Genomic DNA, 27479 nt, shown 5'->3' with positions numbered 1-27479 from the left:
TCAAAATGGAGTCAAAATAAGCCTTTGCATAATGCCCGTCTTTCTGGCTAGGGTCAAAGGTCGGTCTTGGTGCATCATGACGTTGTCATCGTCCACCATAGTGATCTGAGCCACTGTGGAGATCTTCTTCACGGCCTTCTGGAGGAGCCGCTTGAAGTCCTTGTTGATCTCCTGGGCAGACCTGAAAGACAAGAGAAGAGTTTTACATAAATGTTCCCAACACAAGAACAGAGTCTAGTAAGAGTGCTTTTAGTTTGCTGCTCCATCATCTTGGAACGTTTTGTAGAAGGACCTGAAATAATAAATAATGCTATGCAACTGAATGTCTAGAATTAGAACAAGATTCAACATTCTACAACTTCTAAATAACTCTAGAAATACATGGCTCTACTAGGGGCTATTCAAATCTAAGCCTGGAGGTCTGACTGGCAGCAACACTGCTGCTGGTTTTCATTCAGGGATGGAACTTAACCTCTCTTGGGTAGGGGGCAGTATTATTTTCACGTCCGGATGAAAAGCGTGCCCAAAGTAAACTGCCTGTTACTCAGGCCCAGAAGCTAGGATATGTAGATTGGTAGATTTGGATAGAAAACACTCTAACGTTTCTAAAAACTGTTAAAATGATGTCTGAGTATAACAGAACTGATATGGCAGGCGAAACCCAGAGGACAAACCATCCAAAATAATAATAATTTTCAGCCTCCCACTGTTTCCGATGGCTTTCATGTTTATTATGAGGCGAAGTCCTCCCAGATTGCAGTTCCTAGGGCTTCCACTAGATGTCAACAGTCTTTAGAAAGAGTATCAGGCTGGTTTTTGGAAAAATGAGCTAGAAGTTGTAGTTTTTCTCAGTGGCTCCCATTTTGGCTGTAGTGTTTCCATGCATGTGGGTGAAGGCGCGTTCTTTGTTATTTATCTCCGGTAATGAACATACTATTCTCCGTCTTAAATTGTATCGTTTATTTACGTATTAGGGTACCTGAGGTTTGATTATAAACATTGTTTGACTTGTTTGGATAAGTTTATTGGTAGCGTTTGGGATTCATTTTGTATGCATTTTGAAGGAGGGAAACCGGTGGATTATTGAATGAAGCGCACCACCAAACCTTAGTTTTTATCGATATAAAGGACTTTATCGAACAAAAGGACCATTTGTGATGTAACTGGGACCTTTTGGAGTGCCAACAGAAGAAGATCTTCAAAGGTAAGGCATTTATTATATTGCTATTTCTGACTTTTGTGTCGCACCTGCCTGGTTGAAAAATGTTTTTCATGTTTTTGTATGCAGGGCGCTGTCCTCAGATAATCGCATGGTGTGCTTTCGCCGTAAAGCCTTTTTGAAATCTGACACAGAGGCTGGATTAACAAGAAGTTAAGCTTTATTTTGATGTATAATACTTGTATTTTCATGAATGTTAAATATTTATATTTCTGTAATTTGAAATTCGCGCTCTGCAATTTCTCCGGATGTTGGGCAGGTGGGACGGTAAGAAGTTAAGGATTTTGGGCACTGCTCAGTCGGACTTATAGACCACAAGTTTTACAAGTCCGGGTCCTAAATCTGTGCCCTGCGATATTTGAAAAGACAATTTTCTACTAGCCTCGGGCTAGTGGGGTAGCTTAATTTCCATCCCTGTCTTCATCCTTCCCCAACCAGGGGAGTGGACACAATGGTCAATCCATGACAATTAATCAACGAACTACCAGGGAGAATCAACTCTGCTGAAGAGACATGGTATTGGCAGCAAGACAAAGGAGCTGATCGTGAACTACAGTGAAAGGCGGGCCGAACAGGCCCCCATTCTCATCGACGGGGCTGTAGTGGAGCAGTTCGAGAGTTTCAAGTTCCTTGGTGTCCACATCACCAACAAACTATCATGGTCCAAACATACCAAGACAGTCTTGAAGAGGGCACGACAAAACCTTTTCCCCCTCAGGAGACGGAAAATATTTGGCATGGCCCCCCATTTTCTCAAAAGGTTCTACAGCTGCACCATCGAGAGCATCCTGACCGGTTGCATCACCGCCTGTTATGGCAACTGCTCGGCATCTGACCGTAAGGCGCTTCAGAGGGTAGTACGAATGGCCCAGTACATCACTGGGGCCAAGCTTCCTGCCATCCAGGACCTATATAATAGGTGGTGTCAAAGGAAAGCCCATAAAATTGTCAGAGACTCCAGTCACCCAGGTTATAGACTTTTCTCTGCTACCGCACAGCAAGCGGAACCAGAACGCCAAGTCTAGGACCTAAAGGCTCCTCAACAGCTTCTACCCCCAAGCCATTAGACTGCTGAACAATTCATAAAAATCTCCCCTAGACAATTGACATCCCCCCCTACACTGCTGCTATTCGCTGTTTGTTTGTTACCTATGCATAGTCACTTCACCCCCACCTACATGTACAGATTACCTCAACTAGCCTGTACACCCGCACACTGACATGGTACTGGTGTACAGTCGTGGCCAAAAGTTTTGAGAATGACACAAATATTAATTTTCCCAAAGTCTGCTGCCTCAGTTTGTATGATGGCAATTTGCATATACTCCAGAATGTAATGAAGAGTGATCAGATGAATTGCAATTAACTGCAAAGTCCCCCTTTGCCATGCAAATGAACTGAATCCCCCAAAAAACCTTTCCACTGCATTTCAGGCCTGCCACAAAAGGACAAGCTGACATCATGTCAGTGATTCTCTCGTTAACACAGGTGTGAGTGTTGACGAGGACAAGGCTGGAGATCACTCTGTCATGCTGATTGAGTTTGAATAACAGACTGGAAGCTTCAAAAGGAGGATGGTGCTTGGAATCATTGTTCTTCCTCTGTCAACCATGGTTACCTGCAAGGAAACACGTGCCGTCATCATTGCTTTTCACAAAAAGGGCTTCACAGGCAAGGATATTGCTGCCAGTAAGATAGCACCTAAATCAACCATTTATTGGATCATCAAGAACTTCAAGGAGAGCGGTTCAATTGTTGTGAAGAAGGCTTCAGGGCGCCCAAGAAAGTCCAGCAAGCGCCAGGACCGTCTCCTAAAGTTGATTCAGCTGCGGGATCGGGGCACCACCAGTACAGAGCTTGCTCAGGAATGGCAGCAGGCAGGTGTGAGTGCATCTGCACGCACAGTGAGGCGAAGACTTTGAGGATGGCCTGGTGTCAAGAAGGGCAGCAAAGAAGCCTCTTCTCTCCAGGAAAAACATCAGGGACAGACTGATATTCTGCAAAAGGTACATGGATTGGACTGCTGAGGACTGGGGTAAATCCCCTTTCCGATTGTTTGGGGCATCCGGAAAAAAGCTTGTCCGGAGAAGACAAGGTGAGCGCTACCATCAGTCCTGTGTCATGCCAACAGTAAAGCATCCTGAGACCATTCATGTGTGGGGTTGCTTCTCAGCCAAGGGAGAATGGTACCAACACATCCTCCGAGAGCAACTTCTCCCAACCATCCAGGAACAGTTTGGTGACGAACAATGCCTTTTCCAGCCTGATGGAGCACCTTGCTATAAGGCAAAAGTGATAACTAAGTGGCTCGGGAAACAAAACACCGATATTTTGGGTCCATGGCCAGGAAACTCCCCAGACCTTAATCCCATTGAGAACTTGTGGTCAATCCTCAAGAGGCGGGTGGACAAACAAAAACCCACAAATTCTGACAAACTCCAAACATTGATTATGCAAGAATGGGCTGCCATCAGTCAGGATGTGGCCCAGAAGTTAATTGACAGCATGCCAGGGCGGATTGCAGAGGTCTTGAAAAAGAAGGTTCAACACTGCAAATATTGACTCTTGCATCAACTTCATGTAATTGTCAATAAAAGCCTTTGACACTTATGAAATGCTTGTAATTATACTTCAGTATTCCATAGTAACATCTGACAAAAATATCTAAAGGCACTGAGGCAGCAGACTTTGTGAAAAAATTTTGGGGGTCATTCTCAAAACTTTTGGCCACGACTGTACAGTACAAACAACATATGTAGGATTCCACACATACAGTAGGGAGCATTATTGGCAGCTGATATAAAATGCTATAAGAACCTATAGTGCGTGCTTCATATTAGGGCCTGGACGATACCAGTATCGCAATATTTTTTCCATGGCAAAAATGAACACGAAGCAGATCTAACTCTTTTGTCCTTTAAAAACCTGTTCTATGTCAAATATTGTTTGCTATAGCTTGGAAAATAAATCAAATGTGACTCGGGATGACAACATCCCGAGGTCTTTTGGTAGGTCGTCATTTTGTTCTTAACTGACTTGCCTAGTTAAATAAAAGGTTACACACACACACACCACACTGACCAAAAAGTTATTTTGTTGGCATTTACTTGTGTCCCCATTACCAGTAAAACATCATCAAATCCTCTCTTTCACTTATTGCTGTGCTGTTTCGTTGTTCATTTGTTTAGTCGTTTCATTCTGAACCAGGATTTTTATGGAACACCGTTTGGGTCTTTGCGTGTCAAATAACACTATTTGACGTTTCAAATAAGTTTGTTGACCAATCAGGGCCTGAATATGACAGCACGTCACATAATAATTTAACGCGTTCATACTTTTTTTAACACATTGATTACACTATCACTCGTGTTTCATATGTCACTACGATTCATCGATACGTATGCTATGATGCTGGTAACGTTGTCTCGCGCACCTACAGTGCTGGTCATAAAAAAAGCTAGCTAGCTCATGGATGCAAACAATGCTCTTCCCCAAAAACATAGCAAAACGACATTCTGTTTCAGTAGCTATAGTTAGCTAGCTAAAAATATAGCTAGGTGTCATCATCTAAAATAACCCTAATTTATAAGACAGTTCTTATTTGATTAATGGTGGTCGGATCCATCTATATGAAGCTAGCCACAATACTGGACTTTACGGTTAGCCTTCAAATTAAAAGTATGGCATGATTCTACTATTTGTATTCATTTGCATCACTCAATGACATACTTTTATTTTGAAGGCAAACAGCAAATTCCACTATTGGGCCTAATCCTTATTGTGGCTAGCTTCACAACACAACCCGGTCTGATCGAACCTCACTAGTCAGATGAAGCTAGCTGGCTGCTTATAACGTTAGCTTTGGGCAACAGGGTTAAGTAGCTGGCTAGCTATTTATTTTCATGAACTGAAGTTCAATTTCAATAGGCAAACAATAAGTGGCTACCTAGCTAATACTTACTCACAAGGATTTCTATATCATTGCTAAGAATAATGAAAATGACTGCAGTTTCTACTGGTCATTGTTTTCAGGCTGGTTGTATTGGCGTTAGCTTGGTACCAAGCTAAAGCTAGCTACCCCAGAAGTTCCGGTCGAGCAAATTATGCTTTATCACCAACGCGGTATTGTAAACACATCGTTCGTGTCCAGGGTTTGCTTGTTTGCATACTTTTTTGTACAGCTTTGACAGTGCTACTGTATCTTTTTTGACGCGCAAAGACCCAAATGGCGTTCCACAGTATGTATGTCATGAAGCTAATAGCAGTGACGCATTTACAGTGTAATTCCGGTAGGGCAACATCTGAAAAATAGTGCACGTGGTAGTGTGTACGAGTGCTCGACCAGTCGACGAAGCCAACATCACCCACGACAGAGAACGGTTGATTGTCAAGGGCAATGAATTCCATTATCTTGGCTTTAATAGATTTCGCCTTTGAGTTGTCTCACTGAAATCCACACAGCAGACATTGTGTGGGCTAGGTTATGAATGCTGTGTTGCACGTGTAGCGCAACATTTTACGTGGCGTCATTAGGTCATGTACCTACGTTATATAGGTATGCACGGTAGCTTTGACATCGGTTTTTAACATCGGCGTTAAACTAGACATCAGCCAATACCGATGTTGCCATTTTTAGCTAATATCGTCCGATTCCGATATGTTCACCAATATATCGTGCATCCCTAGTGACTACCTCAAGCTCTAAACCCTCAGAGGTAGTAATCACACCTGTGGGGAGAGGGGCATTCTTCTTAACAAACCACATGACCTTTGTTTTGGAGGTGTTCAGAACAAGGTTAAGGTAGAGAAACCTTGTTGGACACTAAGAAGGCTTTGTTGTAGAGCATTTAACACAAAATCAGGGGAGGGGCCAGCTGAGTATAAGACTATCATCTGTATATAAATGGATGAGAGAGTTTCCTACTGCCTGAGCTTTGTTGTTGATGTAAATTGAGAGGAGCGTGGGGCCTAGGATTGAGCCTTGGGGTACTCCCTTGGCAACAGGCAGTGGCTGAGACAGCAGTTTCTGACTTTATACACGGCACTCTGAGGTAGTTAGCAAACCAGCCCAAAGACCCCTCAGGAGACACCAATTCTCCTTAGCCGGCCCACAAGAATGGAATGTCTACCATATCAAAAGCTTTGGCCAAGTCAATAAAAATAGCAGCACAACATTGCTTAGAATCAACGGCAATGGTGACATCATTGAGGACATTCAAGGTCGCAGTGACACATCCATAACCTGAGCGGAAACCTGACTGCATACCAGAGAGAATACTATAGACACCAAGAAAGTCAGTCAGTTGATTATTTTACAAGTTTTTCACACTTTTGATAAACAGGGCAAAATAGAACTGGGCCTATAACTGTTAGGATCAGCTTGATCTCCCCCTTTAAATAAAGGACGAACCAGGTCTGCCTTCCAAGCAATGGGAACCTCCCCAGAAAGGAGAGAGAGGTTAAAAAGGTTGGAGATGGGCTTGGCGATTGATAGGGGCAGCAACCTTAAAGGGTCTAAACCATCTGACTCATGTTTTTTGGGGGGTAAAGTTTAAGGAGCTTCTTTAGCACCTTGGACTCAGTGACTGCCTGAAACTTTGTAGCGGGGCAGGGGGAAAAAAGAGGGAGAAGCATCGGGGATAGTAGCATTAGAAGGGGTGGGAGATGAGGAAATGTTGGATGGGCAAGGAGGCATAGCTGAGTCAAATAGGAATCCTGACTTAATGAAGCGGTGATTGAAGAGCTCAGCCATGTGCTTCTTGTCAGTAACAAACAAATCATCAACATTAAGGTACATGAGCAGCTGTGAGGAGGGTTTATTCTCCAGGTCTTTGACTGTTTTCTAGAACTTCTTGGGGATAGATCCACAGAGAGAGAATTGCTCCTTAAAGTAACTAACTTTGGCCTTCCGGATAGCCTGAGTGCACTTATTTCTCATTTGCCTGAACGAGAGACAGTAAGCCGGAGCATGCGCGCGCCGAGCCTGAGCATGTGCACGCCGAGCCTGAGCATGCGCGAGCCGAGCCTGAGCATGTGCACGCCGAGCCTGAGCATGCGCGAGCCGAGCCTGAGCATGCGCACGCCGAGCCTTTGACCAAATGCAATTCTTGAGGTGGAGTAACTCTGCAAGATCACAGTCGAACCAGGGGCTGAACCTGTTATTAATTCTCTTTTTTTTAATGAGGGGGGTGTACCACTGAAAATATCAAAAAGAATGTCCAAGCGTCTTCAACAAAGGGGATCAAGCTGATTCTATACCATTTTACAGAGGCCAGTTCATGAAGGAAGGCGTGCTCATACTTTTTTTTTTAGCAAGCGTCTATGACAAATCAGGACAGGTCGTTTCACTAAGCAGCCATTACAAACACAGGCTGTAAAACAGTGATCACTAAAGTCATTACAGAAAACACCAGAATGATACCTTATCAGGATTATTTGCGAGGATAACATCAGGAAGAGTAGCCTTTTCTGGGTGTTTGGAGTCATACCTTGTGGGATTGGTAATAATCTGAGAAAGATTTATGGAGTCCCATTGCTTTAGGACTTGGTAAGGGGGTTTAAGCATGTCCCAGTTTAGGTCACCTAGCAGAACAAATTCAGACTTAGTGTAAGGGGCCAGGAGAGAGCTTAGGGAAGGTAGGGTACAGGCCGGTGCTGATGGAGGACGATAGCACCCAGCAACAGTCAACAAAGAGCTATTTGAAAGTTTAATACTTAAAACCAGCAAATCAAATTGTTTGGGGACAGACTTGGTGGAGACAACAGAGCACTGAAGGTGATCCTTGGTAAAGATTGCCACTCCCACCTTTGGAAGATCTGTCTTGACGAAAAAGGTTATAACCAGAAAGGTTAACATCAGTATGTGTCTGGACATTTTGTAAGTTTTATTTTCTTCTGGTTTGCTCCATCAAATTTGCAATAGTGCTTCCATACCTTTCATACTAACTTAGAATCAAATCTACACATACAGTATCATAACACTAAGTTTACAAGTGAAACTTAGGCTGAGATTCAATCAAAGGCGCATTGTCAACAACGTACCTTTGACCGAATTACGGCCTCAAACTTGTAAAGTAGAAGAACCGAGTCATCAGTGACCAACAAATTAATATAAATGGCAGTGGTGTGACGCCAAACAAAACATTTCATAAGGATCACAACTAGCCCCAAGTCCTAAACTACAGTAAGTAAAAACATAGCCAAACAAGTAATGTTATACATTTTTCATGCATAACATTACCTTATGTAAATGCAGTTATTTTTCTTTGCAAGCTGTTGCAATTGAGCAGCTTTTTTCATCTTCTATCTCGCCATCTCCTCCATCTGCAGGCCGTGAGCCATTTGCCTGTGGAAAACGAACCGTACACAGAGGCAGGATCAACAAGGAAAGACACACAGACATTAGAGGAGAGACAGGAGAGGGAAGGGAGGAGGGCGTTCCTTACCCTTTCTTGAATTCGGGAGGGACGGGGAGAGGTTTCTCAAAGTTGCCCTTCCCTATAAGCCAGTAGGTCTCCTCTGTTCCTCCTTTTCCCTGTGAAGAGGAGAGGGGGAGAGGACAGAGAGACAGAGGGCAGGGAAAGACGAGAGAGAAAGAGTTTAGTAGGGAGATCTAGGTGAGTTCTAGAGAGTTCTAGACAGTTCTATGAAGTTTTAGGGTGTTGTAGGGAGTTTGAAGTATTCTTGAACTTACTGTATGTAACATGATGGTGGTACCAAGTAGTCGGTCCTACCTGTGACTTTTACCTTGAGGCCTGTCCTGCCTCAGTTGCACCTTGTAACCTGCCTTGAGATCCAGGAGGATTTTAACTGTGCTGTTATGGATGTGGGATTCTGGACGCTGCAAATACAGGCGGCATGACACTCAAAACTCTAATTTATACACACTTTATAAAGAAGCTTCCTGGCTCAGTCAACCACGTACCCACGACAAGTCCCTCACTTTTAAGCAACGTCACATATCTATTATACATGCATATGTAATTTACGCATCCCAGTAGACTCCATACGAGAGACGGTTACCGAATAAACGGTATCTGGGCATAGTCAGTTCTACTACCCCTGCTACAAACGGACCTATTCGATAGACACAGATAGGTGAGGTAAGGTATGTCCCCCCACTCTCTCACCTGAATGTAGTCCTATGCTAATGCGTACAGGGACATCAAGCATGTGTCTCATCTTGAAGGTGCCCACAGCATTGAGGTTTTTCTTGATTTTTACTATGTTCTACATTATAGAATAATAGTGAAGACATGAAAACTATGAAATAATAAATCTAATTTATTATGAAATAATAAATCAAATCTAAATTTTAGAAAGTAGCCACCCTTTGCCTTGATGACAGCTTTGAACACTCTTGGCATTCTCTAAACCAGCTTCACCTGGAATGCTTTTCCAACAGTCTTAAAACACGTTCCCACATACACTGAGCACTAGTTGGCTGCTTTTCCTTCACTCTGCGGTCCCACTCTTCCCAAACCATCTCAATTAGGTTGAGGTCAGGTGATAGTGGAGGCCAGGTTATCTGATGCAGCCGTCCATCACTCTTCTTCTTGGTCAAATAGCCCTTACAAAGCATGGAAGTGTGTTTTGGGTCATTGTCCTGTTGAAAAACACATGATAGTCCCACTAAGCGCAAACTAGATGAGATGGTGTATCGCTGAAGAATGCTGTGGTAGCCATGCTGGTTAAGTGTGCCTTGAATTCTAAATAAAATCACAGACAGTGTCACCAACAAAGTACCCCCACACCACCACATCTCCTCCTCCATGCTTCACGGTGGGAAGCACACATGCGGAGATCCTCCGTTCACCTACTTCGCGTCACAAAGACACAAATTTGGACTCAAAAGGACAGATATCCACCGGTCTAATGTCCATTGCTTGTGTTTCTTGGCCCAAGCAAGTCTCTTATTATTATTATTGGTGTCTTTAGTAGTGATTTCATTGCAGAAATTCGAACATGAAGGCCTGATTCACGCAGTCTCCTCTGAACAGTTGATGTTGAGATGTGTCTGTTAATTGAACTGTGTGAAGCATTTATTTGGGCTGCAATTTCTGAGGTGCAGTTAACTCCAATGAAATCCCCTGCAGCAGAGGTAACTCTATCTTCCTTTCCTATGGCGGTCCTCATGAGAGCCAGTTTCATCATGACGCTTCATGGTTTTTGCGACTGCACTTGAAGAAACGTTCAAAATTCGTAATATTCTCCAGATTGACTGACCTTCATGTCTTAAAGTATTGATGGACTGTCATTTCTCTTTGCTTATTTGAGCTGTCATCAAAGCAAAGGGTGGCTATTTGAAGAATCTCAAATAGAAAATATATTTTGACCCTTGAATGAGTAGGTGTGTCCAAACTTTTGACTTGTGGGTGTACGTGTATATATACAGTATGTATATATATATATATATATATATATATATATATATATATATATATATATATATATCAGTGGATGCTGGTGACTTGAAAAATTGATGATGGGAGACCCACGGTATAAGTGCTGAACGCACGGAGATGTCAGTGTGTTTCAAAAATCGTCAAAAGAGTAACTATTTTAACCTAAAGCATTTAATAAAAGACATTTATAGTACAATATTATGGGGAATGGGAATAAGAGGGTTCCTTACAGTGTTTATCACAGCAGTGATTGAATGAGTGTGTGAGGCATGAGTTGAGGTGTTCAGAGGCTTGACTTCAGTGCAGGACAGAATGTCTGGGAAGACAAAAAAAACAATAACACAACACAGTTAGACCAAGCACGGAGCAAAATCATTGATGTGTAATAATGTGATTGTGTATGTGATTGACTCTACATAGAGTAATGAGAGAAAATGATAGGGGTACACAGGGCTTGGAGAGGAAACATTCAATGTTTGAGTTCATTGAGTTTATTTTATTTTTACAGGGACAGTGCACATTAATCAACGTTTCAGTAAAAGTGCCGGTTTTAGCCAGCCGGCTAATTTTCAACCGCAGTCCCTGGGCAGGTTATTAAAAACAATTACAATATAGACAATCATTGAGCAGTGAGCACACGCAGAGCAACATAGGACAAGCAAGACATAGCATAAAGACAGAGCAACATAGGACAAGCAAGACGTAGCATACAGACAGAGCAACATAGAACAAAAAGCAACAAGACAAAATTCATAAAAGCAACAAAGTGTTTCCACACCTCACAAGCTACAGACAACAGACACCATGGAAAGCGGCAACACACAGCTAGGGATTATATTCACAAATCTGATTGACCTTTAACCATGTCTTCATGCATTTTGTGAAAGTGTGATATGTGGTGCAGTTATGTGTGTCTGATGGCAGTGTATTCCAGACATGGGAAGCTCTCACAGAGAAAGCGGATTTACTAAAGGTGCTTTTCCTTAAGGGATCTATACAGTCACCTCTCATGGCAGACCTTGTGGATCTGCTGCCATATGTTTGGGTTTTCTGTTTAACAAAAATACTGAGTGGAGGGGGAGCCAGGCCATTTAGGATCTTGAATACAAGTCATGCGTCGGTGTATTGCACAAGATTTGCCCAACTCAGGAGCTCATGCTTTCTGAGGATGTAATAGTGATGATGGCTATTGGGCTTCCTATCAAGCACTTTGAGAGCCTGTTTGTAGACAGACTGAATAGGTTTTAATGTTGTACAGCAAGCTTGGGCCCAACTAGTCAAGCAGTATGTTAAGTGGGGGAGTATCATAGATTTGAAGTACAGTTTTGCTAGTCTCCAGTCAAACAATTTCGTATAAATTGGAAATTAGCTAGGTTTAATTTGAAAGTGGATGAGCGGGCACATGCGACATGGCTTCAGTTCATGTCAGGACAGAGTTGACAATGGTAGCAGAGTGGACTGGTCATCACCTCTTAAAATCAGGGAACAGGAGGGGACTTTGCTGGAAATACAAATAGCAGATACATTCAATTACAGCTGCGCCATCGTAGGTTTGAAGAAGCTTCTCCGTGAAGTTAAACACAGAGTTGGCATCTCGCCCACGTGACACATCCAAGTAGCCCAAGAAACGTTCCTGAATAAAGCCCTGATCATCCACATACCTGACCATAACAGACAACTGCAAGCAGACTGGTGGCACCATAGGTCCCAGAGCGGGGGGCCATTTTTACCCCCTGGGGCCCAGAGTTTTTCATGATCTGTTAACCTAACCAGGAAAACTCTGGATCCTATAAGGTATGACAGTGATTAATCAGTTGTAAAACGTTTTTATAAGGTGTCACGCCCTGACCTTAGTTTTCTATGTTTTCTGTATTATTTTGGTCAGGTCAGGTTGTGACGAGGGTGGGTATGTGTGTTTTTGTCTTGTCTAGGGTTTTTGTTTATCTATGGGGATTTTGTATGTCTAGGTCATGTAGGTCTATGGTGGCCTGAATTGGTTCCCAATCAGAGGCAGCTGTTTATCGTTGTCTCTGATTGGGGATCCTATTTAGGTTGCCATTTTCCTTTTTGGGTTTGTGGGTAGTTGTCTATGTTTAGTTGCATGTCAGCACTAGTTGTTTATAGCGTCACGTTCGTTTTGTTAGTTGGTTTAAAGTGTTCTTCGTTTATTAAAAGGAGAATGTATTCCAATCACGCTGCGCCTTGGTCTCTTCACTACGACGACCGTGACATAGGGGTTATGATGGGACCAGTTTTTCCCAATCAAGTCCAATGTTTTTAAAAACGGAAGAAAAAAAAAACTCCTGGCCCTGGGCGGATGAAAACCCTGTCAAACTGCATCAACCTTACACTTGTTCATTTGAATTATATTTATACTAGATTAGGAAGGGGATTTCCTCTATCCAGACAACAACTGGTAGACAATAGAACTCACAGGGCTGAGCTTGCTTTATGTTTACATCATGCAGTTCTATGCAACTATAGGCCTTGTAAAATATTTACTCACATTGGTCATCACTATGTTGATTGATTAATTCCAGTTAATAATTTTTGATTGAAAACGTATTGGCAGCCTAGCCAGCCCAATGTTGAATATAAACCAAATTTGATCACATTTTCTCCTGACACACAAATGGACTATAAATACATAAAGTTACCAATGAGTTTACCCTGACCAAATGGACAGCGCACATAGGCTGTATGCATCTCCATGAGGTTGAAGAAATTGTCCGTAGAGCTCAGAGACATGATTGTGTCGAGGCACTGATCTGGGGAAGGGTAACAAAAAAATTCTGCAGCATTGAAGATCCCCAGTTTGGAACCACAAACTCTTCCTAGAGCCGGCCGCCCGGCCAAACTGAGCAATCAGGCGAGAAGGGCCTTGGTCAGGGAGGTGACCAAGAACCCGATGGTCACTCTGACAGAGCTCTACAGTTCCTCTGTGAAGATGGGAGAATGTTCCAGAAGGACAACCATCTCTGCAGCACTCCACCAATCAGGCTGTAGAAACATCTCATGGATGATCTCTGGAAACAGGATGCACCTGAACTCAATTTTGAGTCTCATAGCAAAGGGTCTGAATACGTATGTAAATAAGGTGTTTCTGTTTTTAATCTTTAATAAATTTAATAAATTTGCAACCATTATAAAAACTATCTTCGCTTTGTCATTATGGGGTATTGTGTGTAGATTGCTGAGGATTTTTAAAATGTAATCTATTAGAATAAGGCTGTAACTTGTGTGTGTATTGATAGGCAGCGAGAGTCTTCCTGGATGACTCAGTATTGTCTGCCTCGAAGCGAGCATAGAATGTGTTAAGCTTGTCTGGGTGTGAGGCTTCGGTTGGCACCTAACAGCTTTGAATTCCAATCAGTATTCTCAAAAAGGTCCCGCAGTATTAGAGTCTGCCTCTTCTGTCCAGCGCCTCAATATTCTGTGTTGGCTCTCTTGAGTTGCTGCTTGTGGGCAGGGAATAGGAACTGAGAGACCTGATCTGATTGGCTGAAGTGGGGGCGGGAATGGCTTTGTATGCATCACAGATGTTTGTATATAGATGGTCCAGCACGTTGTTTCCTCTCATGGATACATGGTGATATTTTGGAAAAATGTATTTTAAACGTGCTTGGTTAAAAATCACCCGAGACAATAAAGACTGCCTCCGGGTGTTTGCTTGTGACAGTATGTAAACAGCTGTAATAACACACATGAATTCCCTCGGCAACAGCAGAGGGAGCACCCTCCTATCCACGGGACAGTAGCGGAGAAGGTGGAAAGTTTTGTTCCTCTGCGTTCACATCACGGACAAACTGAAATGGTCCACCCACACAGACAGTGTGGTGAAGGCAGTGTAACAGCGCCTCTTCAACCTCATGAGGCTGAAGAAATTTCTCTTGTCACCAAAATCACTCAAACTTTTACAGATGCACAATCGAGAGCATCCTGTCGGGCTGTATCACTGCCTGGTACCACCGCCTACAACCCACCTTTAGGGCATCCGCCACGGACCTAGGAGTGAGAGGGAGACATTACAGGTGTGTTTGTATGTGTATGTGTGTGTACCGGTGTCTTTATATGGCTTACGAAGGCAGCATCTGAGTGAGTAGTTTCTCAGGTCTTCTGTTTCTCTATATCTAGCTCCTCTGTCCTCCAGTTTAAAGGAATACTACTCCAGCATCCGCAACATAGATTCTATGATGTTGGTCTTCCTGCCCTTGTTGATTTTTCTTAAACTGGAGACAGAAAGAGTATATAGTGTGTGAATGATGAGACTGAGTGAGGGAAAGAGTGAGAGAATGAGAGCATTTAAGGAATACAGTACAGGTTCAGTCAGTGACCCTAAGTTTATGAGTGAATAACAGAGACAGACTTGAAGGTAAGAAGTTCACCCTGATAAACGTATGTCATGGAAATACCAGTAGGGTTAAATCATATTGGTCAATATCAAGCCACGGATATACAGTGGAAAGAAAAAGTATGTGAACCCTTTGGAATTACCTGGATTTATGCAGAAATTGGTCATAACATTTGATCTGCTCTTCGTCTAAGTCACACAATAGACAAACAGTCTGCTTACACTAATAACACATAAAAAGTATACATTTTCATGTCTTTGTTGAACACACTGTGTAGGCTTGGAAAAGTTTGTGAACCCTTGGATTTAATAACTGGTTGACCCTCCTTTGGCAGCAATAACCTCAACCAAATGTTTTCTGTAGTCGCGGATCAGACCTGCACAATGAGGACAGGAGGAATTTTGGACCAACCATTCCTCTTTACGAAACTGTTTCAGTTCAGCAATATTCTTGGGATGTCTGGTGTGAACCACTCTCGAGGTCATGCCACAGCATCTCAATCAGGTTGAGGTCAGGACTGACTGGGCCACTCCAGAAGGCGTATTTTCTTCTGTTGAAGCCATTCTGTTGCTGATTTACTTCTGTGTTTTGGGTTGTTGTCCTGTTGCATCACCAAACTTCTGTTGAGCTTCAATTAGCAGTCAGCCTTACATTCTCCTGCAAAATGTCTTGATGAACTTGGGAATTCCTTCTTCCGATGATGGCAAGCTGTACAGGCCCTGAGGCAGTAAAGCAGCCCCAAACTATGATGCTCCCTCCACCATACTTAACAGTTGGGATGAGGTTGATGTTGCTGTGCTGTGACTCAACCTTAGTTTCATCTGTCCACATAATATTTTGCCCTGTAGCGCTGTGGAACATCCAGGTACTCTTTTGCGAACTTCAGACGTGCGGCAATGTTTTTTCGGAAAGCAGTGGCTTCTTCCGTGGTGTCCTCCCATGAACACCATTCTTGTTTAGTGTTTTACGGATTGTAAACTCGTCAACAAAGATGTTAGCATGTTCCAGAGATTTACGTAAGTCTTTAGCTGACACTCTAGGATTCTTCTTAACCTCATTGAGCATTATGCGCTGTGCTCTTGCAGTCATCTTTGCAGGACGGCTACTCCTAGGGAGAGTAGCAACACGCTGAACTTTCTCCATTTTATAGACAATTTGTCTTACCGTGGACTGATGAACATCAAGGCTTTTAGAGATACTTTTGTAACCCTTATCAGCTTTATGCAAGTCAACAATTCTTAATCTTGGGTCTTCTGAGATCTCTTTTGTTCGAGGCATGGTTCACATCAGGCAATGCATCTTGTGAATAGCAAACTCAAATGTTGTGAGTGTTTATAGGGCAGCTGTAACTGTAATCTCCAATCTCATCTCATTGATTGGACTCCACGTTAGCTGACTTCTCACTCCAATTAGCTTTTGGAGAAGTCATTAGTCTAGGGGTTCACATACTTTTTCCAACCTACACTGTAGTGTAGTGATATATTCAATATAGACAAGAAAAATACAATAATTTGTGTGTTATTAGTTTAAGCACACTGTTTGTCTATTGTTGTGAATTAGATGAAGATCAGATCAAATTTTATGACAAATTTATGCAGAAATCCCAGTAATTCCAAAGGATTCACATACTTTTTCTTGCCACTGTACATTCATCATACAAAACATTAAGAACACCACCTTTTCCCCCCTCGGAACAGCCTCAATTCGTTGGGGCATGACACTACAAGGTGTCGAAAGCATTCCACGGGGAAGCTGGCCCATGTTGACTTCAATGCTTCCCTGGCATGTTGACTCCAATGCTTCCCACAGTTGTGTCAAGTTGGCTGGATGTCCTTTGGGTGGTGGACCATCCTTGATGCATATGGGAAACTGCATATGGGAAATCCGGCAGTGTTGTCGTTTTTGAAACAAACCGGTACGCCTAGCACATACAGCAGGTAGCCTAGTGGTTAGAGCATTGAGCCAGTAACTGGAAGGTTGCTGGATCGAATCCCCGAGCTGACAAAGTAAAAACCTGTTGTTCTGCCCCTGAGCAAGACAGTTAACCCACTGATCCCTGGGTGCTGATGTAACGGTTTTCGTCGTCTGAAGAAGAGTAGTCGGACCAAAGCGCAGCGTGGTAAGTGTTCATGTTTTTTATTTACACTGAACACTAAACAAAATAACAAGAGAATAAATGAAACCGAAACAGTCCTGTAAGGTGCAAAACACCTAACCTAACTACCTACAAAAACCATGTGGGAAAAAACTACCTAAGTATGGTTCCCAATCAGAGACAACGATAGACAGCTGTCCCTGATTGAGAACCATACCCGGCCAAAACAAAGAAAAACAAAAACATAGAAAAAAGAACATAGAATGCCCACCCAAATCACACCCTGACCAAACCAAAATAGAGACATAAAAAGCTCTCTACGGTCAGGGCGTGACAGCCGAAGACGTGGCTGTTGATTACGGCAGCCCCCCGCACCTCTGATTCAGAGGTGTTGGGTTAAATGCGGAAGACACATTTCAGTTGAATACATTCAGTTGGACAACTGACAAGGTATCCCCCGTTCAAAAGCACCTAAATCTTTTGACTTGGCCACATTGATTTGATTCACCCTCTGAATGGCACACATACACAATCCATGTCTCAATTCTCTCAAGGCTTAAAAATCCTCCTTTAACCCGTCTCATCCAGTACACTGATTGAAGTGGATTTAACAAGAGACATCAATAAGGGATCATAGCTTTTCACCTGGATTCACCTGGTCAGTCAATGTCATGGAAAGAACAATGTTGAGTTCGCTCAGTGTATAACTTGTATCGTTGCCTTATCTTGAAAACATGTTCATTTGATTCTGATTCATCTCTACATCTAATAAAGTACACATACATACCCAAGTCAAAGATCTCGTCGAAGCATGGCCATCTGTCTGGCTGTTCCTTCCGTCACTGTTTCATCAGCTGGATACACTCCATGGGGCGTAGTCAGGGTAGATCACTAGATGACACAGCGGAGGGGGCTTACGGATCTTCTGGATCAACTCTGGAGGGGCAGGGGGTAAAGATCAAAAGGACAACAGCCTGTATATTAAAGAAAAATACAGTAGCAACATGACTCTCGAGCACTGTTTCTTAATCCTGGTCCTGGGGACCTATAGGGGTGCACATTTATGTTTGTCTCAATGCCACACACCTAACTCCACTCAGACCAAGTTCCAAAGGATTGATGATGTGTTGAATATTTCAATCAGGTGTGTAGGATTAGGGCAAAAACTAAAATGTACACCTCTTCAGGGGAACACTTCCTGTTACCTGTACTGGGGTACTCTGGGTAATGTACTTTTATCTGCAGCAGACTGCTCCAGCATGCAGAAGGTCGGCCCACTTATGACCACTTCCTGTTCCTTGTACAGGTGTACTCTGCGTAATGTAGTCTCTTACCTGCAGCAGACTGCCCCATGCATGCAGAAGGGCGGGCCCCTCATAACCCCTTCCTGGATGATGATGGCGAAGCTGCAGATGTCACCATGGAGACCGCCATAGAGACCGGGGAGGGGCCATCCACAACAGGTCTAGGAGGGGCATGCACGCAGACACACACAAGCATAGAGTTAGCACACACACGTGGCGGATGGTGGGAGGAGCTATAGGAGGACGGGCTCATTGTAATGTTATCAAACATATGGAAACCACATTGACTCTTTTCCATTAACTCCATTCCAGCGATTACAATGAGCCCGTCCTCCTATAGCCCCTCCCACCAGCCTCCTCTGACACACACACACACATATGCATAGAGAAACAAACTACAAGTTACTGTATATTAACTTTTAAAAATACAGAATCAGTCCACTCTGACCAGATGGAACTTAAGGCACTCAAGGTAAAACTCTCTACACCTCTCCAGACCTACTCACCCTCTGCAGGCGGTTCTGGGTAGGGGAACCTTGCTGCCTCGTTGTATCTGTAGTCAGTGCTCTTCAGGACAAAACGTCCGTCCACCACACAGTTCCTGCTCTTCAGACGACCATGAAACAAGTTCCTGTGGTGCGGGTACTTCATACCCTGGGGGAGAACATGGAGCATAGAACTCAGAGAACATAGAATATAGAGAACACTGGTACTTAGGATGGAACCCAGGCGTGCCCTCCCACCTTCCCCTTTGCACTTTAGACTCCTGCTCCTCCCGCTTTCCTTTTGGCTGAGCCACTTTCATATCTCTTGCCCTGCCTCCATCCCCTCTTACTTCTTCCTTTCCTCCTAATGCCTCCATCCCCCCTCCCTCTCCACCTCTCCTCACCTTAATAAGGTCCAGCAGTAGAGATGACTTGAACATCCAGTCCACCCTCCCCCATCTTCTTTTCCTCCCTCCCTCCTATCTTAAGGTCTAGCAGTAGTGATGACATCCAGTCCAGTTTTACATCATTGTTGAGCAATAGGTCTTCCATGCTTCCCCTGGTGCAGAACTCTGTCACGATGGCAAACACTCCACAGTTGTGGTAAAAACCCAGAAAAAGGTTAATGTTCTCATGACATCTGGAGAGATTAGAGGTAGGTATTGTATTATGGTGTCATATTTCAACAGCATTTATGACAGTGTAAAGTACAGCTAGCCTGTTCCCAGATCTGTTTGTGCCAAACAATGACTAACAAGGAGTGGCATGGTAGCACAAAACAGACTGGCACTAGAGTACAGTGTTGGGTTCACCTTGGGGTCATGATAAGGGCTGTACCAAATGTTTGATGTATTATAATAATTGATTATGCTTATGTTGTATTAATAGAAGGGGAAGGGTTATAAGACCCCTCCCCCTTACACGTATAGGGTCCTAGACTACAGATTAACAATATGTATTTGCATTATAAGGTTTAATATTGTTCCACAGTTATTTTCTAGTCTCTGCCTCTTATAAAGAAACGGTCTGAGAGATGTGTGACTGAGAAAGAGCCTCAAAGATAAGAGATGCAGAGACACAGAACTCTGCAGGGGAGTGAAAGAGATGAGACTAGTCAGACCTTCCACTATAAATCAACTTGGGGAGTGGACAATTACTGCTGAGCCTTTAGATAACACTGAAACTCTTCTTTGTATAGCTGTGTAGGCATGGGTTTGGTCTCATGAGTAGAAGGTAATGACATAGGCAGTGACATCACTAAGATATATGACTGCAGGCATAATAAAACAACTCAGACCCTTTTCTATTATGCAGAACTTACTCGGAAACATGCGTGCTATGTTCCTGTTGTCAACTTCTGTCTGCAACTGCATTAATAAATGAATGATTGATTTACTTAAAGATACTGTCTGAATGCTAATTTCACCAATGAGCCAATGATTGACAAGGAACAAGGAACGAACCCCAACAACAGCAAGGACAGAAAACATCACTAATCACCAACTTGATGTGAAAATATACTTAGAAAACTATAGCCAAGGATATGAATAAACATTCATTTAAAAAAAATCTTAAGGAAACCCACCAGTTCAAACACGTCATAGACTGTTCTCCGGAGTGCCAAGTCTAGGTCCAAGAGACTTCTAAACAGCTTCAACCCCCAAGCCATAAGACTCCTGAACATCTAATCTAATGGCTACACAGACTATTTGCACCCCCCCCCCCCCCCCCCCACCGCTGCTACTCTCTGTTATCATTTATGTATCATTTATGCATTTATGTATAACTCTACCTACATGTACATATTACCTCAACAGGTGCCCCCGCACATTTACTCTGTACCGGTACCCCCCTGTATATAGTCTCGCTATTGTTATTTTACTGCTGCTCTTTAATTACTTGTTACTTTTATTTCTTATTCTTATACGTATTTTTTAAACTGCATTGTTGGTTAGGGGCTCGTATGTCACTGTAAGGTCTACACCTGTTGTATTCGGCGCATGTGACGAATACAATTTGATTTTGGTATTAATGCTCCTGAATGTTCCATGAGGTAGTCTCATAAGCCACGCCCAGTCTAAACCAACATTAAATTGGGCCATAAGAGTCAAGAATTTCCCCACTCAGATGTTCATCACGAACATGTTTTTAACTAACGCAGTTCATTATAACAAATCCAATCAATCATTTTAACAATCAAACAACCATTCTGCTCTTTCTTACCTCATAGAGGACGCAGTTATTGTAGGTGGCAGGTGATTGTCCAGAGAAGGGGACATGAAGCATGCGCTGTGACAGGCTCCTCAGAGAGACTCCACTGGTCTTACTCTTACTGTCGTCTATACTCAGCTTCTGGAGCACAGCAGAAATAGGTTCAATCATGACTGCTAATACACCAGGGTCTTTCCACAAAAAGAATGCAATTTGATATTTTAAGTAGAAATTGTACACCAATATTGAATTTTTAAAAGCCTGTTATATTAAATGAAGTGCCCTTTAATATAGATGTAACGGATGTGAAATGGCTAGCTAGTTAGCGGGTACGCGCTACTAGCATTTCAATCAGTTACGTCACTTGCTCTGAGACTTAAGTAGGGTTTCCCCTTGCTCTGCAAGGGCCGTGGCCTTTGTGGAGCGATGGGTAACGACGCTTCGTGGGCGACCGTTGTTGATGTGTGCAGAGGGTCCCTGGTTCGCGCCCGTGTCGGGGCGAGGGGACGACGTAAAGTTATACTGTTACATTGATGCTGTTGACCCGGATCACTGGTTGCTGCGGAAAAGGAGGAGGTTGAAAGGGGGGTGAGTGTAACGGATGTGAAATGGCTAGCTAGTTAGCGGGTACGCGCTACTAGCATTTCAATCAGTTACGTCACTTGCTCTGAGACTTAAGTAGGGTTTCCCCTTGCTCTGCAAGGGCCGTGGCCTTTGTGGAGCGATGGGTAACGACGCTTCGTGGGCGACCGTTGTTGATGTGTGCAGAGGGTCCCTGGTTCGCGCCCGTGTCGGGGCGAGGGGACGACGTAAAGTTATACTGTTACATAGACCACATGGAGAATTCAATAAATCTGATTTATAGATTTTTTAAAATGTAAATGAAGGCTTGCTAAAGTGCAAAGATTCTGCATTTTGACATGTCCATCCATCAACCCTGTGTCACTTCTAGGAAGACCCAATTAATCCAAAAATTTCTCCAAGTTTCACCATCATTGTAAAGCCATAGTTACTTTGTTGCTTTGACAAACTCATTTTGGAAGATCATTGTTTTACGTAGTTAGTGATAAATGTAGGTCTGTTCCTCATTTTTAAGTCAACCCTGTTACGTGAACTGATTTCTGGTTTTATATTGTGAAACAAGTCCTTTTTAAATAGATTTCCAAAAGAAGATTTGAATATATAATATTCAAATCATAGCGCAAAAGCCGGTGAGCTGGCTCTACTATTTTTGGCCATTTTCTGGTGTTTTGTGGTAGAAAACTGAGCTGGTTGAGCATAACACGTCAACCCTCAGACATCCTAGAAATGTTTGAGCAATTACATATTGTTGTTGCTTGCATTCAATTACCACTTCCTGTTGCACACAACAAGCTTCCATTCGCTCTGTCACAAGGGGTTGTATTGCTGATTTAAGATGAAATCGTCAACCCTGTAATTTTATTTGTCACTTAATAGGCGCTTACTATAGTAATTATTTAATTTAACCTGTTGAGATGGGAAAATGTGTTTATGAAGTTGAACATATGCTCTTTGACAGAATGTTAAAATGAAGTGAAATCAAAAGTTTGTCGACCAAGATACACTTCACAAAAAGGCACTGAATCGGTGGAACGATCCACCAGTATTCATCATTTCCCAACCGTGAGTGAATCGTCATAGACGCCCAGTAAAATAAGCCTATATGTTGTTTATGAGAGCATTTCACAATACTTTTTGGTTTGAGTTGGAGTCGAGTTGCTTGGCTGACCTTGTTGGTAAGCGACAGTTTGATGAAAGTGATGTCGTTGAGGGTGACCAGGATCTTGTTGGGACCCCGAAACAACCGGATATGGTTAATGCGTCGCCTAAGAAACAAGAGACCTGGAACGTGTTCGTAGTTCGTAAATTCAATCTGGAGTGCCAGAGTGTGCTCAGAGTGCGCTCTGGGCATTTGTAAATTCAGAGCGTTGTCAGATTGTCCCTTCGTAAATTCACAGCGCACACTAGACGCTCTGGCCAAGGAGTTCGGTTGATCCGAGCGTTCTGACCTCCGACCTACCTTGCAGTGGTGGGAAAAGTACCCAACTGTCAAAAGTAAAGATACCTTCATAGAAAATGACTCAAGTTAAAGTGAAAGTCCCCCAGAAAATACTAAGGTTACTTGAGTAAGTCTAAAACTATTTGGTTTTAAATATACTTAAGTGTCAAAAGTATAAATCATTTCAAATTGCTTATAATAAGACTGCACAATTCTCTTGTTTAAAAAAATATGCTATTTACGGATAGCCAGGGGCACACTACAACACGCATACATCATTTACAAATGAAGCATTTGTGTTTAGTGAGTCCTCCAGATCAGAGGCAGTAGGGATAACCATGGATGTTCTCTTGATAATTGTGTGAATTGGACCACTTTCCTGTCCTGCTAAGCATTAAAAATGTAACAAGTACTTTTGGTTGTCAGGGAAAATGTATGGAGCAAAAAGTACATCATTTTCTTTAGGAATGTATTGAAGTAAAAGTAGTCAAAAATATAAATAGTAAAGTATAGATACCTAAAAAAATACTTACAGTTGAAGTCGGAAGTTTACATACACTTATGTTGGAGTCATTAACCCATTTAATCCCAAATTTTTCCCAGACATGAAAATATCCAAATCAAGTGCCATTAGTAACCCTTTGAAGTAATCAATCATTATTTTTTGAAATTTTAATGGAAAAGTAGGTGAAAAAGTGTGTTTTATGGTCGGTCACAATTGTGACCGGTGGGATAATGTTACGTATACTGAATTAACATATTTCTCCTATGCAGTTATCAAAGTTCTTATATATCCCAACACAGTTATTAACACATTTAAAACTCTGTCACTAGCAGTCCCCAGCATTGCCACTAGAATGCCCCGTCACATTCTAGTGTGACTATTTTACACATCAAAAACCCTTTTACAACACCGATATGAATACTGAGAGCAAAGACAAAAAAACAACAACCATCAACGTATTTCAACATTGTTAATTTATTGTAACATTGTTACTTTAGTGCAACATGTATTGAAACATTATTATTATAACTTTATTGTAACATTTGAACTTGTACTTTAGTGCAATATTCATTGTAACATTGTCATTGTGACATTTTAGTGCAACATTCACTAACAACTGTATAGCAGTCGTGTGATTCATTCCCACTGAACATAAAGGTAACATTTAGGATAGAGGTAGCCTGTAGAATATGCATTCAAGTAGAGGCCTACACTGAACAAAATACAATTATATGTATATATATATATATATTTAAAAAGCACCACTGCACAATGAGTGCTTATATATATATACAGTATATTGTAGAGTTAGGCTTCAGAACCAAGAGCAAAATTAGTTTGTGCATCACTATTTTGAACTGTGATCAGTCAGTCCTACTGTCATACAGTATGTCTTGAATCAATTGACCTTTTCCAAAAACATTTCAGTCATTTTGATTGTCTTTTTCGTCGACTTTTCTTTTCTTCCTAGAGTCCGTTGTACTGCTTCTCCTCACCCTTTATCGACTTTTCTATTTTTCTTTTATTGTCTTTTTCAGCCCTTTTTCATTCGATCTTATCTCCTTTTCTACTGTCCATGGTATATCTTGAAGCACTCAATGTGCAGTGGCGCTTTGCATTTCTCACATGCATAGGTAGTACGTTTGTCACAATGACGACTTCTCTGGAACTGGTGCATCGTCTTGATTGGCCAGTGAGAAGTTTTGTCATATCTTGCCTGATCTTCAACAGTAGCAGTCAGTAAAGATCTCCTTCCGTGGCTCAGTGGTTTCGTGCCAAACTTTTGCATATTTGGGCTGTATACTATGTGTTTTGGAATCACATCAGTGGCAGGCCTCTTCGATTGTTTGAACACTCAATCTTTATTTTTGACCACCTGCAGCTTTTCCCTTGGCTCTTCTGGCTGACCCCTATGGCTTGTAGAGGCCCTTGGCTCTTCTGACTGGACCCTCTGGTGGGTAGAGGCCCTTGGCTCTTCATTATCAACAATGGAGGGGGGTGGGGGAGTTTGTGGATGGGGGGGATGAGGGGTAGGTCATCATCACTGATAACGTTGTTCCTGTCATGATCTGTTTGCATATGTTCAGCATATGCATTCAACAGCCTGGCTGGCAAATGGCCTGTCCATAGTCCATATCTGACCCATCGCTATCACAATCACTCAGGACAGCATCTTTCTCATTTTGAGGGATAACTGCAATGTTGCATGCCTTGTCTGGGCAGTCACCTAGATCCAACATATCCAGAACTTGACTCAAAGTGAAACTAAAAGAAAGAACAGAGTAGAAAGTTAGGTAAAACAATAACTATGTATGTGTATAACTATGTGTATACCTAGACGCACTGTGTTATCCCGCCGGTCACTATTGTTGCCGTCAACATGTTTACACATTCTATGACCACACTGAACAAAGTTGAGTAATTGCAAATTAATGTATCAATACTAGACACCTTAAAGATGATGTGTACCAAAAATCTTTGTCCTAACTTTATGTTAACATACTTTACTAACCTTTTGTTTGGGAGCTTTGATGCAGTCATCCTCTTCTCATGGTGCAACCAGGAAGTAAACAGCTTTGGTCATGTGACAATTCACACTAAACATGTGACACTGCACATCTTTCATTGAGACCCTTTATTATTTCAATATTTGCTGGAAATACATTGATAGATCATTCAGTAACATTTTTAGAGCCTTATAACTGAAAACGTTTTTTACGGTCACTATTGTGACCGATGGGATTAAATAGGTTAAAACTCGTTTTTCAACCACTCCACAAATTTCTTGTTAAAAACTATAGTTTTTGCATGTCGGTTAGGACATCCACTGTGTGCATGACAAGTAATTTTTCCAACAATTGTTTACAGACAGATTATTTCACTTATAATTCACTGTATCACAATTCCAGTGGGTCAGAAGTTTACATACACTAAGTTGACTGTGCTTTTAAACAGGTCTAGGAGGGAAAATTCCAGCTTGGAAAATTGGAAAATTCCAGAAAATTTGGTCATAGCTTCAGAAGCTTCTGATAGGCTAATTTACAAAATTTTAGTCAATTGGAGGTGTACCTGTGGATGTATTTCAAGGCCTACTGTCAAACTCAGTGCCTCCTTGCTTGACATCATGGGAAAATCAGAAGAAATCAGCCAAGACCTGAGAAAAAATTGTAGACCTCCACAAGTCTGGTTCATCCTTGGGAGCAATTTCCAAACGCCTGAAGGTACCAAGTTCATCTGTACAAACAATAGTACGCCAGTATAAACACCATGGGACCACGCAGCCGTCATACCGCTCAGGAAGGAGACGCGTTCTGTCTCCTAGAGATGAACATACTTTGGTGCGAAAAGTGCAAATCAATCCCAGAACAACAGCAAAGGACCTTGTGAAGATGCTGGAGGAAACAGGTATAAAGTATCTATATCCACAGTAAAACGAGTCCTATATCGACATAACCTGAAATGCCGCTCAGCAAGGAAGAAGCCACTGCTCCAAAACCGCCATAAAAAAGCCAGACTATGGTTTGCAACTGCACATGTGGACAAAGATTGTACTTTTTAGAGAAATGTCCTCTGGCCTGATGAAACAAATATAAAACTGTTTGGCCATAATGACCATTGTTATGTTTGGGGGGGAAAGGGGGACGCTTGCAAGCCGAAGAACACCATCCCAACTGTGAAGCACGGGGGTGGCAGCATCATGTTGTGGGGGTGCTTTGCTGCAGGAGGGACTGGTGCACTTCACAAAATAGATGGCATCCTGAGGTAGGAAAATTGTGGATATATTGAAGCAACGTCTCAAGACATCAGTCAGGAAGTTAAAGCTTGGTCGCAAATGGGTCTTCCAAATGGATAATGACCCCAAGCATACTTCCAAAGTTGGGGCAAAATGGCTTAAGGACAACAAAGTCAAGGTACTGGAGGGCCATCACAAAGTCCTGACCTCAATCCCATAGAAAATTTGTGGGCAGGACTGATAAAGCATGTGCGAGCAAGGAGGCCTACAAACCTGACTCAGTTACACCAGCTCTGTCAGGAGGAATGGGCCAAAATTCACCTAACTTATTGTGGGAAGCTTGTGGAAGGCTACCCGAAACGTTTGACCCAAGTTAAACAATTTAAAGGCAATGCTGCCAAATACTAATTGAGTGTATGTAAAATTCTGACCCACTGGGAATGTCATGAAAAAAATAAAAGCTGAAATAAATAATTCTCTCTGATATTATTCTGACATTTCACATTCTTAAAATTAAGTGGTGATCCTAACTGACCTAAGACAGGTCAACTTTTTACCAGGATTAAATGTCAGGATTTGTGAAAAACTGAGTTTAAATGTATTTGGCTAAGGTGTATGTAAACTTCTGACTTCAACTGGTTAGAACTGTCAC

At 42.3% G+C, this 27479-nt stretch overlaps 1 pseudogene; it reads right to left on the bottom strand.

The window, feature by feature from the left end:
• Positions 1-25074, bottom strand: LOC139533318 (retinal guanylyl cyclase 2-like; annotated as a pseudogene).
• Positions 25075-27479: the final 2405 nt, after the last annotated feature.

This window comes from Salvelinus alpinus, chromosome 11 (genome assembly GCF_045679555.1).
Source record: "Salvelinus alpinus chromosome 11, SLU_Salpinus.1, whole genome shotgun sequence".
NCBI classification, from domain to species: domain Eukaryota; kingdom Metazoa; phylum Chordata; class Actinopteri; order Salmoniformes; family Salmonidae; genus Salvelinus; species Salvelinus alpinus.
This window is presented reverse-complemented; position numbering and strand designations above follow the sequence as displayed.